Raw genomic sequence first — 8217 nt, 5'->3', positions numbered from 1 at the left:
ATCTGAACACTTTTTGAACGCCCTTTTGTAACACTTCTGGAACGCGTAACGGTGTTCTCAATATTAACATTGGTGTTCCAGTTTTTAACATTATGTGTGCATCTTTCGAACGCTATGTGTGTTATTTTTGAACGGATAGTGTGTACTCCTTGAACACCTAGTGTTTGAATCTGGAACGCGTAACAGTGTTCTAGATATTAACTTTCGTGTTCCAGTTTTTAACATCATGTGTGCATCTTTCGAACGCTATGTGTTATTCTTGAACGGATAGCGTGTACTTCTTGAACGCCTAGTGTTTGAATCTGGAACATGTCCTTGTGAGCAAAATTGTATGCCGTTACGCGTTCTAAGTCTTGTAACACTTCTGGAACGCTCGGACTGTGTTCCAGAAATATGTGTTAATATCCAGAACACATAGTGTATATTACTGGAACACAATTTTACATGTTCCAGAAAAAGTGTTATATTCTCTGAAACATTATTGTGGTCTTGTAAAACAAATATTTTAATTGATTAAAAACGTCTTTAATTGATTAAAAAAGGTAACATTTAAAAAAAAAAAATAAAATAAAATGTGAAATATTGAAGCAACTTTAAAATGACAAGTTAGACAAGTTAGAAATATAACATTTGTAATTTGCAAAATGTGTCCAAATATTTACTCATAAACAAAATGTTCGTCATATATTTAAAATTATTATGCTACAACAAAGTCAAGTGTCTTATGTTTAACTCATCGTTTGCAACTTCCTAAGTCAAGAACTGTTCTGAATTTCTTTACAAAATACTGATGCCACTGACTCTTTTATCACCAAAATGTTCCATAATCCACTGGCTGCATAGCACTCAGATAGTCAATATCAAACATAAAATACCCTGTGTATATGATGCTAGTAGTCGAGTCGGTGTTCATGTAACACTGCTTCCTTGGACACTTTTAAACATGATTTGAGTCGTTTACAACTGATTTTGAGCTTCCATTTTTAGAGGATTCGTCTCCTTGGGTTATAATTATTCTTTAACCTTGTTATCCATCAACCGTAAGTTCTAAAATGTGAAATATGAAGTGTATGAGTAAACAAATTATTCATCATGTCGACATTCCTTAAGAATATTAGAAAATCTTATTTCGTTTTTGTAATTCCATTATACTTGTCAGCATTATAAGACAAGATGCATTTGCCAATGAGTGGTAATTGAGTGGTCAAATGTGCTCTCGTGTTCTTTATCTTTTTAAAAAAATGATAGAAAGTGTCCAGCAAGTGCTATTATGTTTTTTAGGCAAAACTTTATCGTCAACTTAGACTTGTCACTAAATTAACTGCTAACATTTCAAGAAACTAATTACCATTTGCCTTTATTTTGAAAGATATTTAGTAATTTTTTCACTTATGATCTGTATACGGATAATTGACGGATGATGTAATTGCATCAAATTTAGCTCAAATAGCTTTCTGATTAATGTAAACAAGTGAATGGTGCACATTTTATTGATAAATCTGCAATAACAACACTTGTAAGAAGTCAGTGGACATGCACTCCTATTCAAAATTCTTAAACTTACATATAGTACTTTTATGGTGCAGGATAAGTAGTCATCTCTCGAACTGCAACATGTTCTCTTTATTCTCGAGGTATGCACGAACAATTACCCGTAAGTACAGTATAGTTGGGTTTGTACCCTATAAAAGTAACATAGGAATACATTACAATACATGAATGCAGTGCACAAGGGTGGACATTTGCTAAATGAATTACTAATTACAAAGCTATTATAAATAACATATACATGAGAAATTTAAAATTAGTGTTGCAGTATGCCTTTTTTTACAAACTTCTGTCTTGACATTGCAATGTCATGACAGTTTTTGCATTTGTGAACAAATCCTTATGCATTGGTTTTATTTAATTAAAAAATGTACATCCTCAAAAGTGTAGATGATCGTTTGATCTTCTTAATGCTTTCTATACACAATGTTTGAGTTGTGTTAGGAATACATGGCGTTCGGAGAAAACGATTAGCTTGAACGCATCATGTTCGAGACCAGAACACATTTACAATAGCAACGATATCATTTAACATTTACGTATAAATTTACAGAGGTTAATTTTTTTTGAAACATGATAATTTGAATGTAATCTCTCAAAGAACCGCTACTTTTTTAATCGAATTATGACAGCACAGTTACAGGGGCGGATGCAGGAATTTTCGAAAGGGGGGGGGGGGGGGTGCTAACCCAGGGCACCCAGGGCAAAGGGGGGGTGCAAAACATATGTCCCGATACAAATGCATTGATCGGCAAAAATAAAGGGGGGGTGCGCACCCCCGGAACCCCCCCTCCCTGGATCCGCCACTGCAGTTAAGTGGAAGTGGAGGGGGCAGTTTTATGTTCGAACAAAATGTTCTTCCATTTATACTTCAGTGTGTCCTGTCCAAGAAGACATTTGTTGATTTCATGACTAAAAAAAATATTTTTTATGTTCGTCATGTGTAGATAAATATAGATAAACATACCTATTATATCAAGTTTTGTTGTTAATTTTCTTCAGTGAAGCTTCTTCAATCACGATCAAAAACCAAACTTCCGGTACATTAATACGTCACGCGCTGTTATGTACGCGGGTATGTTTGGAACACATGGCGTTCAGGGAAAATGGTAAATTTGAACGCATCATGTTCGACACCAGAACGCTTTTACAAGAGCAACGTTTTCATCACGTTTTCATGAGCATTTACGCATTTACATTGTTAAAAAAAATACCTTATAAGAACTTAAGTCGTTTAGAAAAAGATTCATATTAAAAATCAATCATTTGCACGCTTATAAATACGCTCTTGTAAAATGTTTCATTTTTTTTTACCAAACTATAATTTGCTTATATGCCGATACAGCTAAAAACATTTATCGTCAAACCATAGTACGAATCACCCTTATTCATCGTCTGTTTGACTCTGAAATGATGATTTTTTTTTCACTCCCCATTACAATATAAGAACATTTTTAGTGTTCAATTTAGAACACTTGTCTTGAATATGTGCGTTAAAAGACTGAACACAATGTGTTATATTCTTTAACGCTGGCGTTCAATGTGGAACACTAATGTTAATAACTGAACATATTGTGTTTAAAATTGGAACGCGTCCAGACGCGTCAGGCGTCTGCAATATTTGCAGTGTACACAGCATCAATGGGATCACGAGAAAAAATTCCTTCAAACTGAAAGATCAAAGGACTAGGTCCGGTAAGACCCCTTTTTTGGCCCCAAAATATAGCAGTTTTACAAAATTATTTAAAAGTTGACTTTTAGTTATTTATTGGACAGTAGAATGCTTCTGCTACATAAATATGGGCTGTTTTTGACAATACAATGCACATATATCGGGTACTAGCACCATTAAGTCATGCTTAATCACTGAAATCTTCACAATTCTAACATTTTAGTTAAATTTTAGACGGTTTTCGTGTAAATCGAAAGTGGCCGCATTCGTGTTCATCCTTAATATTAAAATGTTAGTTGTATTTGATGATATTACATAACATATATAAAGGTTGAGGATGAACACGGATGCGGCCACTTTCATTTTTGACAAAAACCATCTGAAAAGTGGCATTTTCGGCATATTTGGTGGATTTTTCATATTTGAGCTTGATTCGGTCGTTTTTAATGACAAAATCAGTTAAAATCTTTCACACGAACTAATAGAATCAAATAAAATAGACACTTAAGTGTTTAAAAAGTCGTCAAAATCTTTCGTCAGATGAACCTGAAATTTGAGGCCAAAATCGGTCCTTACCGGACCTACTCCTTTGATAGGTACATGTAAAAAAAAATATCTCTTTCTGTTATCATGGTTATAGTACAAATAAGTCTTCATTCAATCAACTTGAAAATATCGTTTGATTTTTTATAAAGAGTTGTATATATACAAAACCTTACCCCCCGTTTATTTTCCAATAAACGTGTGCATCCAGTTTCTTATCGAGCCAAATTCTTGTAAAATATTGACTTGAACTGGAATTTGGCCAATTTTCTGACTGCCGGGCTACTGAAGATTTATGTGAACAAAAATGCTTATATGCAGCTTGATGTCACGGTAATATTGATAATACATATTCGGATTGGTTACGCTGAAAGACTTTATACATCAATCATATCGGAGACGTTTAAATCGTAAGCATTGAAACTTTAAACTTTTAAATTTTGGAACAAATTTATCGGGATCGAGATTTTTAACAAAATATGTCCGGGATTTCGGGATTTTCTGATATTAAAACCGGGAAATCGGGATGAGACCCCCTCTAGCTTATGACACTATTTAGTAACAATATTGATATTTTTAGTTATTAATGTTATGTTATATAATTTGAGATATTTTAGCCTAAGAATTATTTTATTATCTTTTTCTTTTGCTCGGTGTTCTTGGCTCTGTGTTCAGAACTTAATACAGGTAAAATTTGAAATGTGATGTCAATGGTGATACTTTTGTGTCATTGGAGTTACTGAAGGGTCAGTGGTGTTACTATATAAAAATGCGACATTTTCTTTTATTTTCATTCATAAATATAAGTGTTTTTAGGTCGTGTACGAAGGATTAGGTATATTATTATCATTATCATTTAATCTTACACAATTCACATATATTCATTTTAAGTGCATATTTTAGTAGTTTACAACGGCCATGATTAGGACAGTCAACTTTTTTACAATGTATTCTGAAATTATTTTTGAATAGAATGCACAGCTATATGAATAATGTCAATAAGTCGTAATTTTAACCTAAACAACAAATTGGAACAGTTGTTTGATGTTAAACAATAATATTTAGTAGCGGCTAAATGTATGCTTTAAATTGGTAACACCATTGACACAATTCTATCAAAGCATGACCTAAAATTGTTAAAATTGAAGGAACTCTTTCATTTTTCCCATTGCATATTTCTGAATATCGTTGCTACCATACTATAGAATAGCGGAACACATTTAAATGTTTTAAACAATGACATCATTTTTCAAAATGTTACCTCGTCGAAATTTGCACTTTTTTTTATAATGACCCACCTACGTAAAATAAAATCAATGTTGCGTCGAAACAAACAGACCTGAATATAGACAGTCGTAACTAGACATTTTGCTTCTCTTCTCTCCCCCAGTTGAAGTAATAATTGGAAATTCTAAAATTTCACCAGTAATGCATTTTTAACATCTGCGCTAGTCAAGAGTTAATGCTCGAGGAGCGAGGGGAGTGGATCGTAACCCTTGTCTAGCGGCGGAGATGCATTTTTGGTCCATCTAAATATTGAAGTATAGCCGTTTCAAGTTGTCTAAAAAGTTATCTATAGTAGATCATAGTAGATTGGAAAAATCTGTTGAAAACAAATCATATTATTGCATTCAGAAATTGATCACATTTATTAAACTAAAATTAAATTCATAAATGACATGTTGAATTCCAGAAATACTTTATTGAGTAACAAATAACTGTGTGGTACTACTTTATCAGCAGAGATTAATCAATGTTTTTTTTTTAAATAATTGAGGACAATGTTTGTATAAATTATAAGGACTGACATATGGGTCACATATGTTTGTATGTTAATGCATATATAGCTGTCCAATGTTTATTGTCTGGTAATAATGCGGTAGTTTTAGAGTTTAAACCAATGATATATCCTATCTGATTCTTATTTATCACGTTTATACCTACAAGAAAAAAGAATGGTATAATTGAATAATTGCCAGTAGCCCTAGTCATGCTAGTGGTCTCAAAATTAATATCATAGGGCTATAAAACCTGGTTTACCCTACCATTTTCTTCAACCGTTAAATGTCTACATCAAATCAGTCAGGAATATGATAGCTGGTTTCCATTTGTTCAGTTGGTTTATATAGGCGAGTTTCTGATTTTGTCAGGTTTAAACGACTGTTTTGATTTATCTTAGTTGCCGGTTCGTTTTTTTTTAATACTTTTTTTACGAATCAATAGTACTACAAGGGAGATATGGTTGACTTTTTTTTTAATCTGATAAACGAAGTCATGACAGGAACACAGTCTCCTTCTTCAAGTGAAACTTTGATTCGCACTGAGAATTTTTCACAACAAAGAGTTATATATATAGTAGTAGAACAACACCGCAACAAGGTGCTCGATCAGATGTTTCAATCGAACATCCGAAGACACTTTTCTATGTAAGGAAAGCACAAACATGGAATAAACTACCAAACAGAAAAACTGAATTCACGTCTATTAGTGCTTTTAAATTGACATGATAAATTTTGGAAATATGTACACATCTATTTCGGTTATTAAAAAGCACGGATGTCTCCATAAGTTCACTATATATGGAGGACTGGTCAAGAGGAATACTTGGGGTCCTTAACCAGAAATCGACTTTATAAGCAGTTTCCTATAATAAGAAGTATATATAACGGATCGATCCAACTGGGTTTGCTGATTGGAACAAACACAAATTCAATGCAATACACAATGGAGCAGAATCATTACAGATGTGATATATATTGAATTCTTCTTTTAAGTTTACAAGAAATTATAAACAATAAGAAGTAAACTTACAAAGAGCTGGCTTCTTAACAGTTCTTGATATATGTACAATGATCATACAAATGTTGCAAATATAGAACCATAGAAGTTTGCTCTTCATTTCTGAAAGCTTTGGAATAGTAAATAAAATTGAGAATGGAAATAGGGAATATGTCAAAGAGATAACAACCAGACCAAAGAGCAGACAACAGCTGAAGGCCACCAATGGGTCTTCAAGGCAGCGAGAAAATTCCGGCGCACACGGAGGTGGTCCTCAGCTGGCCCCTAAATAAAATTGTGTACTAGTTCAGTGAAAATGTACGCCACACTAAACTCCAAATCATATAAATGAACTAAAATTATAAAACATACAAGACCAAGCTCCTGACTTCGGACATGCGCAAAATTACGGCGAGATTAAACATGTTTTGTGAGGTCTCAACCCTTCCCCTATGCATCTACATCTACATCTAAATTTTGCGTTGATCTGTTAAATTTGACCAATACTCAACGCTTCCGGTGGGCGCAAGAAAAAGAGTAATTTTGTAAGATAACCAAAGAATATACAATTAAGCGAGTATAAAGTATGACAGAAAAAACTAATAAAAATAATGATTAAGCAATGTATAAAAAAGGGAGTGCCCATTTGCTTTTCGTTCATCTGGCCTGAACCAATCCGGCTTCCGTGGCGGTACTAGGGAAATGATCCCCGCCGGCACAGCTCCAGTCCATCATTTGACTTACTTGGCAAATGGGGGACTGCACAGATTAGATAGAAAGTGTTGAAAGCTCCCTCTTGAAAGATACCAAGGAGGAAGCCTCAGCTATAGTTGCTGGTAGTGAGTTCCAAACTGTAACTGTTCTTGTGAAAAAAACTGTATTTGTAGCCGTTAGTCTTGGTTGAATATTGCCGGAATTTCTTGGTATGTGACGATCTTGATCTCGATGACATTGGTGTTAAGTACATGTCGCATGTTATGTCCACAAGAACATTAACCACTTTGTAGAGTAATGAAAGCTTATTAACTTTTCTGTTTTCCAATGATTCCCAGTCTAGTTCTTCTAACATGCTGCCCACACTACTGGTGTTCCTATAGCGGTTGGTGGCATAACAGGCTTCTCGACGCTGGACCATTTCAACCTTTTTTACTTGCTCTTTTTGGTATGAATTCCATACTGTTGCGCAGTAGTTTAGGTTGGATCTGACCATTGCAACATATGCATTTGTCTTGGTAAGCGTGTATGAGTGTATTGATCTTTTTGCACCGAATATCAAGTTAAGGTACTGGGACAGGGTCTTAAAAAAATAAAAATAAAAATGGGGTCACGGGACTCATTTTCTTCCTACATTATATAATAGGTAAATTCACAACATATTGTATTATTAAAATTACTTTATCTGTGTTACCTCCCCTTATGTAGAATTAGAGAAAAAAGTAAATCAAACAAATAAAAAACATTTTTTTTGTAAAATACAGCCATAAATATGATAAAACCTACAATCTCCTCTAATAACACAAACAGTCTTACATGTCTTACATTACTATTTCAAAAATTTGCAAATTTCATTAAATATCTATACGATTGCATTCTGCTTTTTCAAAATCCAAGATAGAGGAAGACAGCTGAGCCACCTAAAACATGTTTCTATCTATAATGTCGATGTCTTTATGATG

General features: G+C 33.7%; 1 long non-coding RNA gene across 1 annotated transcript; it reads right to left on the bottom strand.

Moving 5' to 3' along the window:
• Window positions 1–573: 573 nt before the first annotated feature.
• LOC143064104 (uncharacterized) lies at window positions 574–2616 on the bottom strand. The gene is made up of 3 exons (XR_012975183.1): window positions 2516–2616; window positions 1565–1682; window positions 574–1047 (listed from the first exon to the last, which is right to left on the bottom strand). It is a non-coding gene; the product is annotated as an uncharacterized LOC143064104 (long non-coding RNA).
• Between the last annotated feature and the right edge of the window lie 5601 nt (window positions 2617–8217).

The sequence above is a fragment of the Mytilus galloprovincialis genome, chromosome 2 (assembly GCF_965363235.1).
Source record: "Mytilus galloprovincialis chromosome 2, xbMytGall1.hap1.1, whole genome shotgun sequence".
NCBI lineage: Eukaryota > Metazoa > Mollusca > Bivalvia > Mytilida > Mytilidae > Mytilus > Mytilus galloprovincialis.
This window is presented reverse-complemented; position numbering and strand designations above follow the sequence as displayed.